The sequence below is a fragment of the Camelus dromedarius genome, chromosome 2 (assembly GCF_036321535.1).
Source record: "Camelus dromedarius isolate mCamDro1 chromosome 2, mCamDro1.pat, whole genome shotgun sequence".
NCBI lineage: Eukaryota > Metazoa > Chordata > Mammalia > Artiodactyla > Camelidae > Camelus > Camelus dromedarius.
Genome location: NC_087437.1, coordinates 35,180,461 through 35,192,199, shown reverse-complemented (window position 1 = coordinate 35,192,199; position 11,739 = coordinate 35,180,461). Strand labels below are relative to the sequence as shown.

The 11,739-nt window shown below is 40.8% G+C and overlaps 1 protein-coding gene and 1 pseudogene across 2 annotated transcripts in view; both read left to right on the top strand.

Annotated features, from left to right (window-relative positions):
• Positions 1 to 3,525: 3,525 nt before the first annotated feature.
• On the top strand, positions 3,526 to 4,269 carry LOC105086019 (uncharacterized; annotated as a pseudogene).
• The window catches only part of SPTSSB (serine palmitoyltransferase small subunit B), a 27,580-nt gene continuing 20,079 nt past the window's right edge, over positions 4,239 to 11,739 (top strand). Inside the window, exon 1 of one of the 2 annotated variants that reach the window (XM_010976345.2) lies at positions 4,239 to 4,757. The gene's annotated coding sequence lies outside the window, so the exon portion shown is untranslated. The remainder of the gene's footprint in view (positions 4,758 to 11,739) is intronic. The other variant, XM_010976344.3, reaches the window with a different exon arrangement.

The following is an 11,739-nucleotide window of genomic DNA, read 5'->3' as shown; positions in this document are numbered from 1 at the left end:
CTTGTGACCCAGACCTTCCACCCCTGGGTACATACAGAAGAGAAATAAAACATGTCTTCACAAAGATATGTACACAAATGTTCACAGCAGCGTCATTCATAATAGCCCCAAAGTAGAAACAACTCAAATGCCCATTAAATGATGAGTGAATAAATAAAATGTGGTATAGTCACACAATAGAATACTATTCAGCAATAAAAATGAATGGATAGCTGATACAGAGTACAATATGAAAGAACCTTAAAAATGTTATGCTAAGTAAAAGAAACCAGTCACAAAAGACTATACACTATATGACCCCATTCATATGAAATGTCCAGAATAAGCACATCTACAGACAGAAAGTTGTGCTGGGGATGCCTAGGGCTGGGGGCATGGAGGGGGAAGGTAAGGAAATGAGAAGTGACTAATAAATATGAAATTCCTTCTTGGGGTCATGAAAATATTCTGGAATTAGATAGTGAGGATGGTTGCACAACTCTGTGAACACATTAAAAACCACTGACCTATACCTTATAAATGAGTAAATTAAATGGTATGTGAATTATATTTCAATAATGCTGTTAAAAAAATAATAGCTAGCAGAAAATGACAACCATTTAAAAAAATGAAAAGATGAAGATCAATATCAACTTTTGGTGGCTAGTTGTGGTCAGAGTCTGTTTTAACTTATACAGGCAATGGCATGTTGGGACCTGCCTGATATTTAAAAGTCTGGTCCTGTTGGGAAAAGTTTCTTAGGTGACTAGTATGTGGTTTCTAAGAGGCTTCACCAAATTCCCCTGATGCCTCTCACAAAACTGTCTCATAAATTTCAAATACAGATCACTAGATCAGATATTAAAGACTGGGACAGACTACCCCAAAATGACCATGGCTTCATTCCCAGTTGCCATGTGTTTCTATGAGCTTCTTTTCCTGTTGTTTACTCTTGACCTCTGCATCTTCTTGTTGCCTTCTTTTCTTATGTCTTATTTTCACTCTGGGTTTGTTCAGTTTATGCCTAATGCAACCCTGGCCCAAATGTTTAATTTGACAGTAATTAAAAATAATAACTTCACAATAAATGCCAAATTCTCCATAGGAAAATGTCATGACACTAGAGCAACAATGAATTTCCATAGTGCAGAATAGTCAGAGAAGGATGTTTTGTTGAAGACGGGACAACTCACTCAATGAAGAACAGGCAATGATGGGGCTGGAGTCCTCCTTTTCTCATTATACAGCTATTCATTATAGCTGAAGAGTCTTACTCCAAGTAATTAAGGATAAAAAAAGAAGTCAGAGAAGACTGTTGTTCAACCAAAAGCCTTAAAAGAAGCAATAAATTGCCTAGCAAAGAATATGCAAAGTAAGTTTATACTGGGAGAGATGCAGTCATGTCAAAATCCAAAGCAAAATGGATAGATCAATCAAAATTTTTGGCCACTTTGATGATCAATTTTATGTATCAACTTGACCGGGCCATGGGGTGTTCAGACATTGTCATGAGTGTGTCTGTGAGGGTGTTTCTGAATGAGATGAATCTTAGACTCAGCAAAGCAGACTGCCCTCCCTATTGTGGCTTCTCTTGAAACCCCATCCAATCAGCTGAAGACCTAAATAGAACAAAAAGCCTGAGTAAGAGGTAACTCCTCCTGCCTGACAGCTTGAGCAGCATGTTGGTCTTTTCTTGCTTTCAGTCTTGAGCTAAAAAGTCAACTCTTCTTGAGTCTTAAGCCCACCAGCTTTTAGACTGGAATTTACACCATCAGCTCTCCTGGGTCTCCAGTTTCCAACCATGCATTTGGGGACTCCTTAGCCTCCATAATCGTGCGTAAGCGTTTCTTATAATAAATCTCTCTTGGTAGGTACGTAGGTAGATAATTGGTTCTGTTTTTTAGAGAACCCTGACTAATACAGCTACTTTAGACCAATCTATATTTCAGATATTGAGAGTTCTGTCATTATTATCCTTAATCAAACTTTCTCTCATAAAATAGGAGGGCTTTATTTTTAAGATAATTTCTACTTTCAAAACCTGAACATTCTTTTTTTTTTTTTTAACCAACTACTGCTTAGCAAAAGTCTTTTAAAAGGATGCTGGAAGCTTTATGGATCAATTCGCCTTGATGCTTTTTTTTTTTTTTTAACTTTTCCATTTCATTAATTTTTGCTTTTATCTTTAGCATTAGTTCACATCATTCTTTTGCAGTTTCTTAGTTTGTACATTGTTCTGCAATAAATGCATTTAATGTTGTATGGCTTTTCTGTTCTCTCCTGATTTTATGTAGGATTTTTGTTTTTCTTCTGTTTCTAAAGAGTCTTTAGTTTCCTATTTGTCATTCCTTTAATCTAGATTTCAAGCATGTTTAAATGTCCAATTTTACAATACCAATGAGGGGGAAATGTGGTGTGTATGATTTCTGCCATTTAATATGTGTCCATCTAAAAAAAAGTGTTCATCTTTATTTTGTGATCTAGTTAAGTTTTGAGAATGTTCTATGTTTGTATGAAAAAACACCTACTCTCCATCTGGGGGTACAAAGATATACATAAAGGTGTTTGTGGTTTTATTACATATGTCATTTAAGATTATTTTTAATAGTCTTGGTGCTTCTCCCAGCTATACTAGTTTCTCCCCACATCCAGATGGAATAATTGCAAGGCCTCATATCCACTTCACAAACCTTTAGTAGGAGGAAGAGAGACCTGTTTCTATGTTTCTACAAATGTACAATCATAGGGGAGGGGAGGAGGCATGTCATAACCTAGTGAGAGAACTAGATAATGAAAAATGAGTCAGTAAATAGTACTGGCCCCACCACAAAACGGGCTTGGCAAGCCTGGAGAGTCACTCCTCAGGGTTTCTCCTTCCTCATCTCTTAGAGGGGGTGGTCATACTTGAGCTGCCAATACGACAAGGTTTGTCAGGAGAAGCCAAGAGGCAAGAAGTGTAAAGGACATACAGTGATGAATAAACACTAGCAGTGGTTGCTAATGTTTAGATACAAGATAAAGAAAAGAAGCACAACACAGGCTTCAAGGTGCTCAGTTTCTATTGGTTCCCTTCCCTGGCCCAGAGCATCTTCAGCCTTCTTTGGGGACGTCCTCCCTCCTGCTTGGAGAAACCGCCACCCAGTGACGTGAGTCTCTGTCTTCGTGGCACCATCAGCTTGGAACCTGCTGGAAGCACGCTGTGAAATGAGAAGAAACCTGGCCGCAACTAAAATTCGCGCTTCAGCACTATCAGGCCGAGCATGTGCAGTGCCTCCTCCTTAGGCGGTGGGGGCTGACTGGCAGATGTTGCCCAAATACACATTAAGAGGCTTTCGCGCCGGACGCCCCTGGGACTCGGGCAGAGTCTCGGCTGCGGAGATGTCAGGGCCGGGAGCCTCAAGGGCCTCTGCGCTCTCAGCGAGCAGCCGCGGCGTTAAATCTAAGCACTCCGTCCTCGGCAGAGAACGGATCGAAGGTGTTCTGGATGCGGGTTTTCAGGGAAGATGCTTTTCGCGATCATTCTGCGCCTCCTCTGAAAGATAACTGAGCGCCGAGTGCAAGCGCTGGGTTCACTTGCCCCGGAGCCTCCGCAGCCGGCGCCGCGAGTGTCGGCACCGAGCCTCCTCCCAGCCCTTTCCCCAGTTTGCCTTCCTGCCGCAGTCCGGGCCCAATTAATTCTCTTCACTTGTGAGTGAGCACACACAAGTTCCCCGGGCACGATCCTTCCGTTTCCCTGAGGTGGTTCAGCTTTTCAACCATTAACCTCCCGGCCACGGGGAGGAGGGAAGGTGGCTGGATGGAAGGTGTGGGGCGGGGAGAGGCATTTTGCACGTTCAAAGGCACCAAAATTAACTGCCAAAGCTAAAAGGGTTTGCTTTCTTCCATTTTTTGACAGACGAAGGCAGTGGGACGCCTGCTGGGCCGACTGCTGCCCGGGCCCGGAGCCCTGGGCTCACTTCGCAGCCTGCTGCTGAGTTTCAGACCGCAGAGCTCGGCGTCCGCTCGGCTTCGCCCCCTTGCCGAAGTCTGCAGATCGATGGGTGCTGGGCATAGGCTTTCCCTGGGCGGGTTAACGTTGGCTTAGGCTAAAGCCCCAAAGCGCCCATCTTTGAGCCTCCTGTTTATCTGCCCGCCTCACCGCCCCCACCCCCCACCGAAGTACGTGCCCCTCTCGTAGTGTCGGGGCTCCCAGCCCGAGCCAGGGGGAGGGCGCCTCCCCATCCCCTCCTCCCCATCCCCGCCGCGACTCGGGGTTTACTGCAGCAGCCGGAGGTGACAGCGACGCCTTAGCCTCCTCCGTTGCTCTCGGAGCCCGGGCTTCCCCTGCACCCGGAAAGCGCCCCCTCCTGAGAGGCTGGTGCCTGAGAAGTGCTAACGAGCTGCAGGAAACCAAAATTTAAAATGTGGAAGTCGCTGGGCTGCATTCCTCCGAGGACGAGCCTGATCGCCCAGGACTGAGTGGCAGGGTGTGGGAAGTTGTGACCGTAGAGCAAGGGGGGAGGGGAGTGGTGCAGCCGGAATTCTCTTCTGGAAGGAGTCGTTGGGAGCAGTGCAGTTGGACACAAGTTTGCCTGGGAGTGTTCTCCTTTTGTCAATAATTAATCACCGGAATCAAGTCTAGCAGAATTGGAGTTTTAGCAATAGTGCAAAGGGCGGGGCCGAACACCTAACTCCGGGAGGCTCCAGGCTCCCAGCGCAGTGGGAAGCTCGCCGCAACTGGGGAGGAGCCAAAGCGCTGGTGCTCACCTAAGCCGCAGGGAAATACACCCAACCGGGAGGTAAGCATCTTCCAAATATCCGCCTGAGCCGTAAAGTAGCTTTAGACGGAGAGAATTCCTGTCTTTACAGGGAAAAATTAATACCGAGCCATAATGCAATGTATCAGTTTATTATTTAACTGCATTAAAATTTTTAAGAATTGACTGAGTTTTTCCATTTGCCTTTAACCATGTTAGAAAGTAAGATGTTTCACTCAACAGAAGCCAAACTTTATTACTGAAACTTTTCCAGCCAAAAGAAAATTACTTTGCTCATTACTTTAATTATTTGTCTTTGTGTAGTTCAGTAATAACTATTCAGAGAAATGTCACTGGAAGTGCTTGAGTTTACTCTTAAATATTCATCTTTATCTAGTTTCATGCTCTTATACAATACTTTCTTTTGCCGGTAAGCTACTTGAGGCAGTAATACACACAAGTCAACTGCTCAAAAGTGAAGAATTTCCAACAAGGAATACATTTTAACATTTTCTTATAGTTATTAAACAGTATGTATTTTCTCAAAGATAGTGAAGCGATTACTTATAAGGAACCCAAGGAGAAAAGATCATATAGTAAACTTTGCCATCGGGGTGGAGATGCGGTATAGTGGACTGAGAAGGGTTTAGATATGAGCAGAGATTCTAGATCTGTTTCAACTAAAGTGACATTCAACTGGTTGGCAATTAACATATGAGCTCAACCCTTAATCAAATAAGATTTTGAAGAATTGTTAAATGTAAATCTAAGCCCTAAAACTACAAATAAATGCACCAGGGACGTTGGGAAAGTTGTTTTTCCACAAGACTTTGTGGCCCACTAGTTCTTTTGAATTAAACAAAAATTAAGAAATACATGATCATTTTTGCTTGTGAACTTTTGAGATTAGTGCATAAAACTAAAGAGGTTTTAATAACTTGATTTCCTCATCTGAATTATTCCTGTGCTTTTTTAAATGGCATTAATTTGATGACAGTTTCAACGTCTGTGATAGCTTTGCACATAGATTACTAGAGCAGCAACAACATATGAAATGTACTCTCACCCACATTATCGAAATATTTCTATACAACTATTTAATAACCATAAATTAACAATGGTTTGCCAAACCAAATACATGGGTACTCTCAAAATTGACCAGATGTGAAGTTGAAAGTCAACAAGTCCTCAACTTCAATTGGGTTTCTTAATCCACTGTTTGTGAATTTGCAAAAACTTTTATAAAAACTGTCCTTTGTAATTCTATATCTACTATGTCAGCATAAATTATTTTACCACCAATTATATGAGGTGCAAAATCTTCATTAAAAATTATCCAAATGGGACTCAACTTCCAGAATGGTGGTTGAGGAGCTCTGTGAACCTTTCCCTCCATTGGCAAAACAACAATAACTTCAAAATTATTGTTGAAAATTGTAGGTAAATAGCTATTTAGTCTCTGGAAATTGTCCTGAGGAAATGAAGCAAAACTTGTTCAAGACAATCTACTAAGTTTCAGTAAGGGCACCAAGAATTTGGTTTTTCAGCCACAACCCACTTCCCCGCCAGCTCCTGCTAGGTATGATGATGCTCCACTGAGGGAAGGGGAGCCAAAAACACAGGGCTCTCTCTCAACCTAGAGCCCAGTATAGAGCAGTGATATATTCCTGGGAAAGCAGGCCACCAGCATCTCCTCCACCCAGCTTTGTGTTGCCTAGAAGCTCTACTCTAGGCAAGAGCAGGTGAAAGATCTGAGGCTTTCTTCTTCCAACCATCCCCCAATCTTAAGGTAAAAGAGGAAAAAGTCAACAACTAAAAGACAACCCATTCAAAAATGGGCAAGAGATTTTAGACATTTCTCTAAAGAAGGTGTACAAATGGCCAATCAACACATAGTTATCTATCATTAGTTATTAGGGAAATGAAGATTAAAAACACAAGCCACTTCACACCAACCAAAATGGCTACAATCAAAAAGAAAGATAATAACAATTGTTGGAGGGGAGGTGGAGAAATTCAAACCATCTTACATTGCTGGTGGGAATGTAAAACAGTGAGTTACTGTGGAAGATAGGTTGGTAGTTCCTCCAAAAGCTAAACATAGAGTTACCATATAATCCATACAATTCTACTCCTAGGAATTATCCAAGAGAATTGAAAATCTATGTCCATGTAAGAACTTGTGCACAAAGGTTCACAGCTGCATTACTCATACTAGCTAAAAAGTAAAAATAACCCAAGTATCCATTGACTGATGAATGGATAGACAAAATGTAATATGGAATGGGACAATGAAATATTCATCAATAAAAAGGAATCAAGTATTGATCATGCTACAACATGGATGAACAATGAGCAGATTATGCTAAGTGGAAAACTATATATTGTATGGTTCAATTTATATAACATCTCCACAATAAGCAAACTTATAGAGACAGAAAGTAGATTAGTGGTTGCATGTGGCTGGAGTAGGGGGGTGGAGTTGAGCAGGAAAGGGGAGTTACTGCTAAAGGGTACAGGTGTCTTCTGGTGGTGACAAAAAATGTTCTAAAATCAATTAGTAATGGTTGCAAAACTGTGAGTACACTAAAAACTATTGAATTCTGTGCTTTGGCTGAATTTTCTGGTACTTGAATTACAGCTCAATAAAGCCGTCTTTAATAAATAATCCAAGGTCTTAAAAGAACATGTGGGTTCAGAACGGGTGGCACAGGTATTACACAGCTATATGATATGCATATTTTTAGAGACCTACCAAGTTTTCCTCTGTTTAGAAATAAGTCAAATGTCATTCTGCAGTCCTACTAGAGAATCTGTTTGCAATACCCTATCTTTTGGACTCTTCCAAGCTCAGTGAGGCTAATCATTCCTCCTGCTTTTCGGTAAGTCTAGTCCTTTATCCATTCTTCAGGCCAGTTGTTGAGAGAGGCTACATGGGTGAGAGAGAGGGAGGGTACCTGAATCTCAGCCAAAAGTGTACTTGTCTGCCACTCAGATTAGCCTGGTTTCACTTCCACTAGACTGGCCTGGAAGTTGGAGTCTTGGGGGGAAAGGAAGAGCTGGAGTGGCCACTGTAGGGCTGAGAGCACACTGACATGTCACTGCTGGGAAGCATCTCTGGTGATTAAACAATCTCAAATGTAGGAGAAGCTCCCAAATAATTAATAGTCTCCTCTATTCATCTTTTATATTTTAAGTTCCCATAAACTGCCAGATCCTGTACTCAGAACCATGGAATTGGATGATCATGGAATTGGATGTCCGGAAATGGGGATACAAAATTAGTGAGTCTCTCAGTTTCATGGGGGTAGTGAGCAACTGAACTTGTTGCCAGGAACAGTTATGAGTATGCTGAGCCAAACATACCCATAGCTTTAGGGGTTCAAGTAAGTCTACCTGCATTGGGAAACCTCAAGATTTTTCATTCTTACCAGCCCAAGCTCATCATTCCATGTCTAGGTTTAGAAGAGCATACCATGCTGGTGAAAATGGGTTCCATGCAGTTTATTTGACCACTGAAGCTTTTGTAGAGGTCCTACTGTCATATTTTCTCAGATTTCTATAGTTTTAAATATCCAACCAGTTATCTATAAATTAAATACATGGAAGAAAAATCTGATCATGGTTATTATTTATTAATATTGAATTGATCAGAATCAATAATTCTTTTATTCAACATATTTATTGTGCATCTACCCTGTACTAGGACACTTCTAGGTCCTGGATGAGTAATAAACAAAACAGACAAAAATTCCTACCCTTGAGAAGCTTAAATTCAAGAGGGGCTGCCAGACATATATATATATATATTTTTTTTAAGTGAATTATGTAGTGTATGAGTAGGAAATAAGGGTTCTGGAGAAAAATTAAGCAGGGAAGGGCAAGAGGTACAATTTTAAATTGTGGCATCAGACTAGGTAGTAAAAGTATGTAATTAGCTAATGTAAAGATCATGTGTGGGATAGGCGATAAGGATTACCTGCTCCAGGTGGACTTCTCCCCTTGGGAGCTTTCGTTTCCCCTTTTGCATCAGCATTGTTTTACTACCTTGGATTTACTGGTGCTTCACCAAAGAAAATATTACATTACCCACAACACATTCCAAGCAACCACAAGGAAGACATAACTTCATACCTTTTCTAAAGAACTACAACCTAAATAAAACACTGCCTTAGAACAACAAGAATTCTTGCTAAGAGAAATCATTATTAGCCTGGGCTTTTAAGTTTTCTTTTGGCCTTTCTCTCTAGCTTTGCCCTGAATTCTTGCAGTCTGCTGGAGGATTATGTGGTCAATAATTAAGAACCACTTTCCCAAGCTTAACACCTTTTGAAAGAGTAAAGAGGGTATGGGAGAAGTTGAGAGGAAGAAAAAATTCTAGGCCACTCTGGAAAGGTGAAGGGAGAACAGATCCTTCAGAACCAGCACAGAGCATGGAACCCCACAGATCAACTGGAAACTAGAGGGGAAAAGCCACCAGACAGCTCCTTCTTTCCGGAACTGTCCCAGAATCTCTACTCAGGGCACCTGGCTTAAAAGATACCTGAGGACACATTGTTCTAGTAAAATATAATGGGTGTAGCAGCTCTCCTGAAATAGAACTTTTAGAAAATGGCTTAAAAGGGAGCGGGGATTTGATTTTCTCTAAGTCAAAAGGGAATGTTTATTACAGGCTTAGAGGAGAAGCGTTTAACAATGTTCAGACTCAGGTTAGAAATAAATCAAAAGCCTCCCTGTTACAGTGGAGCTATTACGGAGCATTAGAATTCTCATTCATTCATTCAACAGATTGTAATTAAGCAGTCACTATGAGCCAAGTGCTGAGGGAACAACATAGACCTTACTTCAAAGACCTTCCTTTCTAGAGATTACATTATATGCCTTTTGCTACAGTCAATGCATACAGTAATGAGGACAAGAACTTTTTGAACTGCCTGTCCTGACACCCCCTTTGAGACTAGGTTAGTTCTTTCTACTTCCCTGTCATAGCACTTATCACACTGTAGGATGCTTGTGCAACTGTCTCTCCTCCTCTCTAGAAAGTGGCCTGAGGAGCGTGAGTATGTCAATCCTACTCGTAGTTTATATCTCTAGTACCTGCTTACTGAATATTTGATTGGATGGATGGAGGGATGGAGGGATGGATGATTTGCCAAGTTGTGACCAGAGGTCTTGCATAGAGAGGCAGTCTGGGAGAGTAGTTAAAAGAGTGTGTGCTCTGCATTAGCTGTGAGACTTTGGGTCAATATTTAAATTTCCCAATGCCTCAGTTTTCTCATTTGTAAAATAGGTATAGAAATAGTGCCTCTGTTATAGTGTTGTTACGTGAATTGCATAAGGTAATACTTATTAAGTGGTTAGCAAAGTTCTGGGACGTAAGCTGCTCAGTAAATAGCCACTATTAGTACCAATCCAGAATGGCAGCGTCCTGGGTGACAGTTTGCTATTCAAATATTGCAGCCCTGCTCTTTCAGCTCCATTGTAAGATCAGAGGATGTCCATTAGGAATTCCAAGCTAAGGTTTTCACTTTGAGGTCAAGATCTCTGAGAAGATTAAAAAGAGATTTGGGGAATAAATATAAGTAGGATATTGAACAAGAAAATTTAAAGGACTAGAAACAGAAAGAAAGAAAAAAGCTCAAGATGGCATCCCCAAAGCAATTTTTCTGGGGCAATAATACCTCTCCTGCTCTCACACCCACCAGCCAGAGTGCCAGTTCATCTCTGTTCTTCTGGAACATACTTGTTTTGCATAGAATGTCATGCCCAATAAACATCAATAAATGTTCACTGATGCAGAAGAAAGAAGAAAAGTGGAAAAAAATTTTATTTGAAGTCAAGTCTTATCTGAACTTAAAAGTGTTATGTTTTCTTTTTTATTTGTTTTGAAAATCTAATTATCCTCTTTTTTGTGTAAGACTTTTGGTCAGATTTATCATAGTGCCTCCTCACATGCAGTTTTCTGTTATCTTCTAAATAAGAAGAAAAACCAACCAGTGACTGACCTATGGAAACCTAGTAACTTCAATGAGTCCCTCTATGGCTGTTAAGAAGTATTCTCTTAATCTCTTCCCCAACCATGGGGGAATCTCATGTTTTTTTATCTTCTCCTAAGAATAGTAAACTGCTTCCTCTTTATTAACTCATCCACTGGAGACTAATTTTTAGGTAAAAGTAGCTTAGAATCGTTTGACTGATAGAAAAAATTAGGGATAGGAATATGTAACTGACCTCAGTACTTCAGTTACCAACTCTTTTTATTCCTTGAGACTCCACAGGGAGAGCTTGGTCCTTAAATTTTTAATAGGATATTTTATTGCCTAAAACTTTAAACAAAGAAAAAAATCAATCAGGTTGGCCTGGTTCTGGTTTTGATGGGCAGGAAAATCAGGCTATAATTCAGGACGAAAATGTTGTCCCACAGGTTTCCTCCCCTTAGGAGGAAACAAAAACTGATGCAACACTAAACAGATGATATGGTACTCATCCCTAACCTACAGGGTGAATATTTTTTCTCCCAGACTCATAGGAATCACCATTTTACCCACTCACATCACCCGTGCTTCTCAGGCCACTTTCTAGAGAGGAGAGACAGTAACACAAGCATCCTACAGTGTGATAAGTGCTATGACAGGGAAGTAGAAAGAAGCTCTAACCCAGTCTTGAAGGAGATGTCAGGACAGGCGGCTCAATAGAGTCACCAGAAAGGAATCTCTTAGGAAAAGAAATAGAATCATGTAGAAAATAAGAGGAACAAATAAAAATTGTGATAAAAGTTACCATCCTTGAGCTATTATTAAGACCAGGCACCATTAACCATCCATTACCAGTGTTGTGCAATCTTCACAGTAACACAGAATTAACTATCTCCGTGTTACTCAGGACATAACTGATGCTTACAGTGATTATGCAACATCCTGAATATCACACAATGGCAAACTGGAGCTTGCCAATTTCCAAACCCAAACTCTTATTATGACAAAAAAAAAAAATTAATGAAGCAAATCATTCTCCAGTGGGACAC